The following is a 13,838-nucleotide window of genomic DNA, read 5'->3' on the forward strand; positions in this document are numbered from 1 at the left end:
TTGAACAGTCTTGTATAGTTCTCGGTGTATAAGTTTTTTCATCTTCAGTTAAATTTATTCCTAAATATTTGATTTTTTAATTTACTATTGTAAATGGTATTTGTTTCTTGATTTCCTCCTGATCTTGCTCATTATTGGTGTACAGAAATGCTACTGATTTTGCGCATTGATCTTATAACCTGTGACTTTACTAAACTCATTTATGAGTTCTAGAAGCTTTGTTGTAGACCTGTCAGGGTTGTGTATGTACAGGAGCATATCATCTACAAATAATGAAATTTTGACTTCTTCCTTTCCAATTTGAATGCCTTTTATATCTGGTTCTCGCCTCAGTGCTCGAGCAAGTACTTCTAAGGCAATGTTAAACAGAAGGGGAGACAATGCGCATCCTTGTCTTGTTACTGACTTTAGAGGGAAGGATTTTAGGAATTCTCCATTGTAAACAATGTTGGCTGTAGGTTTTTCATGCATACTTTTTATCATGTTCAAATAATTTCCTTGTATTCTGATCTTCTGCAGTGTTTTTATCAAGAAAGGGTGCTGTATTTTGTCAAATGCTTTTTCTGCATCTATAGATATAATCATGTGATTTTTCCCCTCAATGTGTTTATATGGTGTATTACATTGATTGATTTTCTTATGTTGTACCATCCTTGCATAACTGAAATGAATCCCACTTGGTCGTGGGGTTTAATTCGTTTATTGTGTTGTTGAATACAATTAGCAAGTATTTTGTTAAGTATTTTTGCATCTAGGTTCATTACAGAATTTGGTCTGTAATTTTCCTTTCTTGTGGTGTCTTTGTTTGTCTTTGGTACTAGGGTAATGCTGGCATCATAGAAGGAGTTTGGCAATGTTCCTTCTGTTTTGATTTCTTGGAATAGTTTCAGCAGGATTCGTGTTATTTCTTTCTGGAATGTTTTGTAGAATTCACCTGTGAAGTCATCTGGCCCTGGGCTCTTCTTATTTGGGAGGTTTTTAATGACGGATTCTATCTCTTTACTCGTGATTGGTTTGTTGAGATCATTAATTTTTCTTTTGTCAATATGGGCTGCTTTTGTGTTTCTAGGAATTTGTCCATTTCCTCTGAATTGTCATTTTTGTTGCAATATATTTTTTCAAAGTATCCTCTTATGATAGTCTTTATTTCGGTGGGGTCAGTGGTAATACATCGTTTCTCATTTCTTATTTTGTGTATTTGCATCTTCTCTCTTTTTTTTTTATTAGTCTAGCTAAAGGTTTGTCAATTTTATTGATCTTCTCAAAAAACCAGCACTTGGTCTTGTTTATCTTTTCAAGTGCTTTCTTCTTTTCTATTTCATTTAGTTCTGCTCTTATATTTGTTATTTCCTTCCTTCTTCTTCCTGTTGGTTTACTTTGTTGTTTTTTTCTAATTCCTCCAAATGTGCAGTTAGTTCTTCAATTTTTGCCCTTTCTTCTTTCTTGATATATGAATTCATGGCTATAAATTTCCCTCTCAGTACTGCTTTTGCTGCATTCCATAAATTTTGGTATGTTGTGTTATCATTATCATTTGTTTCAAGGTAGTCATTGATTTCTTTTGAAATTTCCTCTTTGACCCACTGTTTTTCTAAGAGTGTTTAATTTCCAAATCATGGTGTGAAATCTGGGCCTCTGACCCTTGTAAATTTCCAGCTTCACTCCGCTGTGGTCAGAGATATTATTTTGTATGATTTTGATCTTTCTGAATTCATTAAGCCTTTCTTTGTGGTCTAGCATATGGTCTATCTTGGAGAATGCTCCATGTGTGCTTGAGAAAAATGTATGTCCTGCTGTGTTTGGGTGTAATGATCTATATATGTCTATTAGATCCAACTCCTCTAATATCCTGTTCAAATGTTTTGTTTCTTTACTGATTCTCTTTTGAGATGTTCTGTCCAGAATTGATAGTGATGTATTAAAATCCCCCACTCTAATTGTAGATGCATCTATTCTTTCACTTTGTTTTTCCAGCGTTTGCCTCACGTATTTAGAGGTGCCCGTGTTAGGAGCATAAATATTTATGATTGTTCGATCTTCTTGACAGATTGTCCCTTTCACTAATATGTAGTATCCTTCTTTGTCTCTCACAATTGTTTTGCATTTAAAGTCTATTTTTTCTGATATTAATATAGCTACTCCTGCCTTTTTTTGGTTATTGTTTGCTTGTATGATTGTTTTCCAACCATTCACTTTCAACATCCATTAGTCTCTGGATCTAAGATATGTCTCTTGTAGACAGCATATAGATGGGTCCTATTTCCTTATCCAATATCCCAGTCTGAATCTTTTGATAGGTGAGTTTAATCCGTTGACATTCAGTGTTATTACTATCAAGGAATTATTTGTGTTAGCCATATTTTGATTGGACATGTGTTTGTCATATTTTGTTTGCTTTTTTTTGCCTTCTCTTTTTGTCATTTTTGTTGTTCTTACACTCTCCTCCACCTCTGCCTGTCCTGTTTTTTCCTTTCTTCCTGCAGAACCCCTTTAGAATTTCTTGAAGGGGAGGTTTCTTGTTGGCATACTCTTTCAGTTTCTGTTTATCTGTGAATATTTTGAACTCTCCATTATTTTTGTTTTTTTTTTTTACGTTTTTTTTAATTGACTTTGTAATAATATTACATTAAAAATATATATGTGAGGTACCATTCAACCCCACCCCCCACCCCCCCTCTCCCCCCCAACAACACTCGTTCCCATCATCATGACACATCCATTGGATTTGGTAAGTACATCTTTGGGCACCTCTGCACCTCATAGACAATGGTTCACATCATGGCCCATACTCTCCTCCATTCCATCCAGTGGGCCCTATGAGGATCCACGATGTCCGGTGATCACCCCCGAGGCGCCATCCAGGGCAGCTCCACGTCCCAAATACGCCCCCACCTCTCATCTCTTCCTGCCCTTCCCCATACCCATCGTCCACCATGTCCACTTTTCCCAATCCAATGCCACCTCTTCTATGTGGACATTGGATTGTTTGTGTCCATTGCACCTCTATGTCAAGAGGAGGCTCAGATTCCACATGGATGCTGGCTGCCATCCTCCCATTTTCAGTTGTAATCACTCTAGGCTCCATGGTGTGGTGATTGTCCTTCTTCAACTCCATCTTAGCTGAGTGTGGTAAGTCCAATAAATCAGATTGTAGGTGCTGGAGTCTGTTGAGGCTCAGGACCTGGCTATCACATTATCAGTCCAGAGATTAAAATCCCCTAACTATATCTTAAACCCCAACGTTAACTGCACCTCCAGCAGATTAGTATGAAAGTCTTATGAAGGGAGATCCCATCTGAGTCCAGATTCATCACACATAAACACCATTTCCAGAGAGGGGCCATCTGCCCTGGTAGTAAACCCCATCGGCCATGACCATAACTCTCATGGGTCTCTTTAGCCTTCATAGGAACCAATATCTGGGGGTTGTATCTGCTTTATCTGTCTCTCTGACTCTGCTCAGTTGTGCATGAGGGCAATCCTTCTACCAGCCTCCAGACTCTTTTTTAGAAACTCGTAGCCATATAAACTCATTTCTCCTTTCCATTTCCCCCTTACTTTAGGTCAAACAGCATTTTAAAGTCATGTTATTTTATGTAGACATGGATATTCTGCTGATCCGCATTGAACCTTCCATATAAGGTCCTTTTCCAGTTGCATCATCAGTTGGTATTTGATAGTGGTCCCTCGTTGCCAGGGAGGCTCATCCCTGGGTGTCATGTCCCACGCTGGGGGGAAGGCATTGCATTTACATGCTGAGTTTGGCTTCGAGACTGGCCACATTTGAGTAACATGAAGGCTGACAGGAGGAAATTCCCAGGCACAATGTTGCTCTAGGCCTTGTTCTTATTTTAGGTTTATCAGCTCACAAGCATAGTCATTAGTATCAGGGGCTCACTGTTGAACCCTCACTCCCTCCCGGTCCCCGCCGCTGTACCTGGGAGACTATCGCTGCTCCCCTAGGGACCACAACAGAGCACCACTGGCCAGGAACCCAGTACCCCCCCTGCTGGGTTTTTAATTGTTGCCACTATGAGTATATCCAATCATTACCATGCACCCTGGACATATGTTCTGTACAGCTCCCTGTCAGCCATATATCACCTGTCATTGGTATCCCATACCAGTATCCCTCCATCGCCATTGTTGAAACACTCTGTGATCCAGAACTCCCCGAAATTTGAAGCCCAATATAATGTCATGGTCCCTTACTAGGGAATGGCATATAGCGATGGGTTTAAAGGATAGATAAAGAACTTGGATAAAGTTAGATAAAGAACTTAGATAAAGAATGTTGACTTGAAAAAATTCCACATCCTATCCTTTTTTTTTTTTTCCCCCCCCAATTATTCAGCATTTATTCGTAGGAGTCCTAGAACACAGCAATGCATATATATAATATACAGCACTCCCATACATCCACCACAAAACCTTTTTCCTTCCACAGCGATACTCTTACACCCTATTCACATCATATTTACTTAAGGTGATGTACAGAGTCTGAGATATTAGCTTTCTAACATGGTAATATCTGTGCTTACATTATGGTGCATACTTTAGGATACACAGTTCTTTACATTTTTAGTTCTCCTATGTTTTACATTATGGTTTACATTATCAGTCTGTCGTCTCCTATATGTTATGGTGTAATATTACATGTTTTATATCCATCCTTATGTACTCTCAAGAAACTCCTACCTTGCCCCCCATTTACTTTGGTTCCACACATTTAACGTCCATTTTCCCTTCCACCTTGGTGCCCACAGTGACAGCCAACCTCCGTTTCCTGAGGGGCCACTTCCAGAGATAGATGGAATAGTGTTTAGGGCCTAACTTGCTCATCTGCCCCAATGCCCTGGGAGCCACCCTTTCTCTCGAGGGATAGAGTTCCCTCTATTTGGTGGCATTAGTCCTCCCCAGGATGTGGGTCCACCCCCACTCTCACTACTTGGGATTCTACCCCATGGTGTCACCCACTCTGGCAGAATGAGCATATAGACATTCCCCAGGAGCCCGTCCTGCATCAGACCCTCCCCTCCGAGCATTCTAAACAGGTAACCCTCTTTATTATATTTTGATATTATTTTCTCGGCATTTTACTCTCCACCACCTCCTAACCCTCTCCTGTGTTCGTATGCTACCCCTCCCTCCCCCCACTTTTGGGCAACATTACCCAACCGTCCCTCCCCAGCCACCCTCAAACCCGTAAAGCCCCAACCAAAGGCAACCCCTTGCCCCCATTTTATCTCTTCTTTGTGTTCATACTTACCACCATCTTGTCTTAAGTTCCACCCCTGCAGACATCGGCTCATATCCTTCCTCCACCCTCCGATTTCCTGTAAGCCTATCGTTCAGTCTCTTGCTATCTAGGGCAGCTTGTTTATTTCATATCATTGAGGTTATGTAGTATTTGTCCTTCAATGTCTGGGTTGCTTCACTCAACAGAAGGTTCTCAAGATTCATCCATGTTATCACATGTGTTTGTAGTGTGTTTGTTCTTACAGCCGAGTAGTATTCCATTGTGTGTATATACCACATTTTATTGATCCACTCATCTGTTGATGGGCATTTGGGTTGATTCCAACTTTTGGCAATAGTGAACAATGCTGCTATGAACATTGGTGTACATATATCGATTTGTGTCCTTGTTTTCAGTTCTGCTGGGTATATACCCAGCAGTGGTATTGCTGGGTCATATGGCAAATCTATGGCTAGTTTTTTGAGAAACCGCCATACTGTCCTCCAGAATGGTTGGATCCTTCTGCATTCCCACCAGCAGTGGATGAGTGTTCCCCTTCCTTCACATCCTCTCCAGCACTTGTATTCTTCTGTTTTTTTCATAGCTGCCAATCTTATGGGTGTAAGATGGTATCTCATTGTAGTTTTGATTTGCATTTCCCTGATTGCTAGAGATTTGGAACATTTTTTCATGTGCTTTCTTGCCATTTGTATTTCTTCTTCGGAGAAGTGTCTGTTTAAGTCTTTTTCCCATTTTTTAAATGGGTTGTTTATCTTTTTATTTTCAAGATATAGGAGTTCTTTATATATGCAAGTTATAAGTTTCTTATCAGATATATGATTGCCAAATATTTTCTCCCACTGTGTGGGCTCCCTTTTTACTTTCTTGACAAACTCCTTTGAGGTGCAGAAGGCTTTAATTTTGAGGAAGTCCCATTTATCTATTAGTTCTTTTGCTGCTCGTGCTTTTGGTGAGATATTCATAAATCCATTTCCTATTACAAGGTCCTGTAGATGTTTCCCTACACTGCTTTCTAAGGTTTTTATGGTCTTGGGTCTTATATTTAGGTCTTTGATCCATCTTGAGTTGATCTTTGTATAAGGTGTGAGATGGTAATCCTCTTTCATTTTTCTACCTATGGCTATCCAGTTCTCCAGGCCCCATTTGTTGAATAGGCCATTCTCTCCCAGTTGAGAGGGTTTGGTGGCTTTATCAAATATTATGTGGCTATATATGTGAGGTTCTATATCAGAGCTTTCAATTCGATTCCATTGGTCTATGTGTCTTTCCTTATGCCAATACCATGCTGTTTTCACCACCGTAGCTTTAGAGTATGTTTTGAAGTCAGGTAGTGTGATTCCTCCAATTTCGTTTTTCTTTTTCAGTATGTCTTTGGCTATTCGGGGTCTCTTTCCTTTCCAAATAAATTTCATAGTTAGTTTTTCTAGTTCCTTAAAGAAGGCTGCGTTGATTTTTATTGGGATTGCATTGAATGTGTATATCAGTTTTGGTAGGATAGACATCTTAATAATGTTCAGTCTATCCATGAACAAGGAATAGTCTTCCATTTATTTAGGTCTTCTTTGATTTCCTTGAACAATCTTGTATAATTCTCGTTGTATAAGTTCTTTACCTCTTTAGTTAAATTTATTCCTAAGTATTTGATTTTTTTATTTACTATTGTGAATGGTATTTGTTTCTTGATTTCCTCCTGATCTTGCTCATTATTGGTGTACAGAAATGCTACTGATTTTTGCGCATTGATCTTATAACCTCCGACTTTACTAAACTCATTTATGTGTTCTAGAATCTTCGTTGTAGATCTCTCAGGGTTTTCTATGTATAGGATCATGTCATCTGCAAATAATGAAATTTTGACTTCTTCCTTTCCAATTTGAATGCCTTTTATTTCTGGTTCTTGCCTCAGTGCTCGTGCAAGTACTTCTAAGACAATGTTAAATAGGAGCAGAGACAGTGGGCATCCTTGTCTTGTTCCTGAGTTTAGAGGGAAGGAGTTTAGGATTTCTCCATTGTAAACAATATTGGCTTTAGGTTTTTCATATATACTCTTTATCATGTTCAAAAAATTCCATTGTATTCCAATCTTTTGGAGTGTTTTTATCAAGAAAGGGTGCTGTATTTTGTCAAATGCTTTTTCTGCATCAATAGATATAATCATGTAATTTTTTTACTTCAATCTGTTTATATGGTGTATTACGTTGATTGATTTTCTTATGTTGAACCATCCTTGCATACCTGGGATGAATCCCAGTTGGTCGTGATGTATAATACGTTTAATGTATTGTTGAATACGATTAGCAAGTATTTTGTTAAGTATTTTTGCGTCTAGGTTCATCAGAGAAATTGGTCTGTAATTTTCCTTTCTTGTGATGTCTTTGTTTGGCTTTGGTACTAGGGTAATGTTGGCATAATAGAAGGAGTTGGGTAATATTCTTTCCGTTTCGATGTTTTGGAATAGTTTCAGCAGGATTGGTGTCAGTTCTTTCCGGAATGTTTTGTAGAATTCACCTGTGAAGCCATCTGGCCCTGGGCTCTTCTTAGTTGGGAGATTTTTGATAACTGATTCTATCTCTCTGCTTGTGATTGGTTTGTTAAGATCATCAATTTCTTCTTTCGTAAATATGGGCTGCTTATGTGTTTCTAGGAATTTGTCCATTTCCTCTAGATTGTCATTTTTGTTGGAATATAGTTTTCAAAATATCCTCTTATGATAGTCTTTATTTCTGTTGGGTCAGTGGTGATATCGCCTTTCTCATTTCTTATTTTGTGTATTTGCATCTTCTCTCTTTTTTTCTTTGTTAGTGTTGCTAAAGGTTTGTCAATTTTGTTAATCTTCTCAAAAAACCAGCTCTTGGTCTTGTTTATTTTTTCAAGTGCTTTCTTATTTTCTATTTCATTTAGTTCTGCTATTATCTTTGTTATTTCCTTCCTTCTTCTTCCTGTTGGGTTACTTTGTTGTTGTTTTTCTAATTCCTTCAAATGTGCAGTTAGTTTTTCGATTTTTGCTCTTTCTTCTTTTTTGCTATATGAATTTATGGCTATAAACTTCCCTCTCAGTACTGCTTTTGCTGCATCCCATAAATTTTGGTATGTTGTGTTATCATTATCATTTGTTTCAAGGTAGTCATGGATTTCTTTTGAGATTTCCTCTTTGACCCACTGTTTTTCTAAGAGTGTGCTGTTTAATTTCCAAATCGTGGTGTGAAATCTGGGCTTCTGTCCCTTGCAAATCTCCAGCTTTTCTCCACTGTGGTCAGAGATAATGTTTTGTATGATTTCAATCTTTCTGAATTCGTTCAGCCTTTCTTTGTGGCCTAGCATATGATCTATCTTAGAGAATGATCCATGTGCGCTTGAGAAAAATGTATATCCTGCTGTGTTTGGGTGTAGCGATCTATATATGTCTATTAGATCGAGCTCCTCTAATATACTATTCAGATATTTTGTTTCTTTGGTGATTCTCTTTTGAGATGTTCTGTCCAGAGTTGATAGTGGTGTATTAAAATCCCCCACTATAATTGTAGATGTATCTATTCTTTCACTTAGTTTTTCCAGCGTTTGCCTGACGTATTTAGAGGCACCCTTGTTACGGGCATAGATATTTATGATTGTTCGATCTTCTTGACAGATTTTCCCTTTCAGTAAAATGTAGTATCCTTCTTTGTCTCTCACAATTGTTTCACATTTAAAGTCTATTTTGTCTGATATTAATATAGCTACTCCTGCCTTTTTTTGGTTATTGTTAGCTTGTATGATTGTTTTCCAGCCATTCACTTTCAATCTCCATGCGTCTCTGGGTCTAAGATGTGTCTCTTGTAGACAGCATATGGATGGGTTATATTTCCTTATCCAATGTCCCAGTCTGAATCTTTTGATAGGTGAGTTTAATCCATTGACATTCAGTGTTATTACTATCAAGGAATTATTTGTGTTAGCCATATTTTGATTGGATTTGTGTTTGTCATATTTTGTTTGTATATTTTTTTGGTCTTTTTTGTTGTTGTTTTTGGTCTTATACTCTCCTCCAACTTTGCCTTTCCTGTTTTTTCCTTTCTTCCTGCAGAACTCCCTTTAGAATTTCTTGAAGGGGAGGTTTCTTGTTGGTATACTCTTTCAGTTTCTGTTTGTCTGTGAATATTTTGAACTCTCCATCATGTTTGAATGCTAGTTTAGCTGGATAGAGTATTCTTGGTTGGAATTTTTTTTCCTTTAGTACCTTGACTATATCATACCACTGTCTTCTTGCCTCCATGGTTTCAGAAGAGAAATCAGCACTTAATCTAATTGAGCTTCCCTTGTATGTGATGGTTTTCTTTTCTCTTGCTGCTTTTAGGATTTTCTCTTTGTCTTGAGCCTTGGATAATTTGATAAGTATATGTCTTGGGGTGGGCCTGTTGGGGTTTATGACTTGTGGAGTGCGCTGTGCTTCTTGGATATGTACATCTGTCTCTTTCAGTAGATTTGGGAAGTTTTCAGCCATTATTTCCTGCAACACTCCTTCTGGCCCCTTTCCCTTCTCTTCACCTTCTGGAATGCCTATAATACGTATGTTTGAGCGTTTTGCATTGTCATTCAGGTCCCTAAATCCTAATTGGATTTTTTCTATCTTCTTATTGACCCCTTCTACTATCTGTTTGATTTCTGAGGTACTGTCTTCCACATCACTAATTCTCTGCTCTGTCTCTTCTAGTCTGCTGATATTTGCTGCAAGTGTATTTTTGATTTCTTGAACTGTGGTGTTCATTCCCATCATATCTGTTATGTTTTTGCGTATGTCTGCAATTTCCCCTCCAAGTGATGTCTTCATGTTGTTAACCTCTTTCATTACTGCATCAAATTTGTCGGTGATAAATGTTCTGAGTTCTTTCATTGCTTGTGCCAAGTTTTGCTCCCCTTCGTGATTATTGGTTTGTTGATTGGATTCAGTCATGTTTTCCTGATTATTGGTTTGGTTTGTAGATTTTTGTTGCTTTCTGGTCATCTCTTTATTTTGACGAATTTAATCAGTTCCTTAGCTTCTTTGTCTGCTTTTGGAGGTTAATTAGTTGTTATTTTTGCATAGGTGTTATATCTTCTCTTTGTCACTTTTTTCTTCTTACTCAAGTTACTTGTTGTTGGTTAAATTCACTTTAGAAGAAAGTATTAGTGTTGGGGAAAGGCAATTGTGTCAGCAAGGGTAAAGTGTAAAGTGGTATTGGTAATGTATGTTAACAAAGCAAGAATATGAGATCTGGGAGGATGGAGGTTAGATTCATGTAGATTGTATAGAGTTATAGCTGTAGGTAGAGTATCTTTTATGAAGTAGATGACTGAATATAGGCAGAATATGGTATGAACTACAAAGCTATTGTTTTCATGAGAGAAGGAAAAAGAAAAGAAAGGTAATAGTTTCAAGAGTGGATAACAGACAGAAAACAGAACAAGTGTATTAGAAAATAAGAGTTAGACACTTTGTGGATCAAAGAATGGGAGGTGGGGGGTGGAATATAGGAGAGACAGTAGATGATAGTGGTTATCAAGATGCAGGGGAAGAGGGATAGTGTAGGTAGCCTAAATCAGTTCACACAGAAATGAGGCAGTGGAGGATGGGAAAACCCAGCAAATGTGAGGTGTTCCCTGTAGCACCTATTGTGTACTTGAATTAAAATAAAATAAGTGGAAAATGAGGGACAAGAGGGAAAGAGAGAACCGAAAAAAAGAAAAAAAAAACACTAATTATAATAAAGAAAAAAAGAAAGACAAGAAGAAAGGAAGAAAGAAAAAGAGGATAGGCAAACGGTGGGGAAAAGATAGGGGGGAGAGAGATACAGGTATACACGTGTCACAATTGCAACACTATCTAAAACAACAACCAAAAAAAACCCCTAAATATCTGTATAAAGAAAAAAAAAGACTTTGGGGGAGACGCTAGGAGAAAAGACTAGGGGATAATGCAATATTAGCAATCAGGGCGTCAAAAAGAGTAAAAAATAAGATAAAGTGAAAATAAAAACAAAACAATATGAACCAATAAAGATAAAACGCAAACGTTAAGGTCCAGGGCACTCAAGGACCCCAGGTAGACCCCAGAGCGTGATGGATTCAGGGGTGGAAAGTCTGAGACACTGAAGACTCAAGAGGTGTGAGTCTGGGGTGTGGACCGCCAGAGTTCAGGGGACCCAGACCTGGCAAGCTCAAATCTGGTCCACAGAAAGCTTAGGAGCCCCACAGTGCAACACAGCCCTCAGGGATCCCCGTAGCTGGGTGCCAGCCCTGTGGGGGAAGCCAGATCCGCGAATTTTATATTGAATTTCTGATCCCTGAAATTCACCTAACTCCTCAGGTTATCAGCCTTTGGACAGCTCCCTCCCTGTGCTCCCTCGCAACGGCCACTTGAGGGCGCCTCTACACCACGGCCAGTTCAATGACCCAGATCCCAAGCCCCGCCGGGTGGGGTGGGCTTCAGCTGGAAACACCGAAAACAGACTCTAAGATCCGAAATCCCAAACTTCGCAAAATATCCCCCAATCAGCTTCCAGACGTGTCCTCCTCCCTCACTGCACCCTACAACAGTCTCCCAATTGTGTCCCCTTATTGTCCAAAATCCCATTCCGTTGCAGATCGGCAGCCGGACCTGTGGGGATGGGGCTCCAGGCGGAAGCACTGCCCCCCCTGTCCGGCGACCAAAAACGTCCCCCGCTTCACAAGAAAACACCGTCTGTCTCCCCAAATCAATCTGCAAAGGAGTCTTGTCCCAACAATCCCTCACCAGCCAGCCCAGTATCCGCGAATTTCTCAGCACCGCAAAGCCTCTAGTAAAAGGAAAAAAAAAACAAAAATCCTGGCCGCCGCGGCTCCGGAGCTTCAGGAGCACCCGCTACCGTGGCTCCGCCCACCCAAGGAGGGAACTTCCCGAGCCCAGCTGGGACCTCCGTTTATATATTATAGATGTATCCTCTCTGTTACCTTCCCACCGAATTGACATCCAGACACCTTCCAACCAGCAAAAATCCCCGAAACAGCGCGGTCCCAAAGAGCCTTCAACGCTGCCCAGCCGCCCCCTGCAGAGACACTACCAGGCAAGCTCACGCAGCCACCATCTTGCCGGAAAAAAAACTCTCCATTATTTTTGAATGCTAGTTTAGCTAGATGGAGTATTCTTGGTTGGAAATTTTTTTCCTTTAGTACCTTGAGTATATCATACTACTGCCTTCTTGCCTCCATGTTTTCAGATGAAAAATCAGCACTTAATCTTATAGAGCTTCCCTTGTATGTGATGTTTTTCTTTTCTCTTGCTGCTTTTAGAATTTTCTCTTTGTCTTGAGTGTTGGATAATTTGACAACTATATGTCTTGAGGTGGGCCTTTTGAGGTTTATGACGATTGGGGTGTGCTGTGCTTCTTGGATATGTACTTCTGTCTCTTTCAGTAGATTTTGGAAGTTTTCAGCCATTAATTCCTGCCCCACTCCTTCTGACTCCTTTCCCTTCTCTTCTCCTTCTGGGATGCCTATAATAAGTGTGTTTGTGCAATTTGCATTGTCATTCAGGTCCCTGAGTCCTAGCTGGATTTTTTCTATCTTTTTATCGATCAATTCTACTATCTGTTTGATTTCTGATGTACTGTCTTCCACATCACTAATTTTCTACTCTGCCTCTTCTGGTCTGCTGATATTTGCTGCAAGTGTATTTTTCATTTCTTGAACTGTGGTGTTCATTCCCATCATATCTGTTATCTTTTTGCATATGTCTGCAATTTCCCCTCCAAATGTTGTCTTCATGTTGTTAACCTCTTCCTTTACTTCATTAAATTTGTCAGTGATAAATGTTCTGCGATCTTTCATTACTTGTGTGAAGTTCTGCTCCCCTTCCTGATTTTTATTTTGTTCATTGGATTCAGTCATGTTTTCCTGATTACTGGTTCGGTTTGTAGATTTATGTTGCTGTCTGGTCATCCTTTTATCTTCACAGGTTTAATCAGTTCCTTAGCTTCTTTGTCTAGTCTTGGGGATTAATTAGCTGTTGTTTTTATGTAAGTGTTATATCTTATCTTTGTCACTTTGTTCTTCTTATTCTAATTTCTTATTGCTGGTTGAGTTCACTTTAAAGGAAAGCATTAGGGCCAGGGAAAGGCAATTGTGTAAGGAAGGAAAAAGTGTAAGGTAGTATTGGTGATAAATGTTAACAGAGAAACAATATGAGATCTGGGAGGATGGATATTAGATTCATGTAAGTTGTGTAGAGTTATAGCAGTAGGTATAGTACCTATAATGAGGTAGCCGACTGAATATGGGTGGAATATAGTATGAATTAAAAAGCTAGTATTTTCATGAGAGAGGCAAAGAGAAAAGAAAGGTAATAGTTTCAAGAGTGGATAACAGACAGAAAACAAAACAAAGGTATTGGAAATTAAGAGTTAGACACTTTGTGGATCAAAGAAAGGGGGGTCGAATATAGGAGAGACAGTAGATGATGGAGGATATCAAGATGTAGGGGAAAGGGGATAGTGTATGTAGCCAAAATCAATTCACACAGAAATGAGGCAGTGGAGGATGAGGAAACCCAGCAATATTGAGTTGTTCCCTGCAGCACCTATTGTAT

The sequence above is a fragment of the Dasypus novemcinctus genome, chromosome X (assembly GCF_030445035.2).
Source record: "Dasypus novemcinctus isolate mDasNov1 chromosome X, mDasNov1.1.hap2, whole genome shotgun sequence".
In the NCBI taxonomy this organism is placed as follows: Eukaryota; Metazoa; Chordata; class Mammalia; order Cingulata; family Dasypodidae; genus Dasypus; species Dasypus novemcinctus.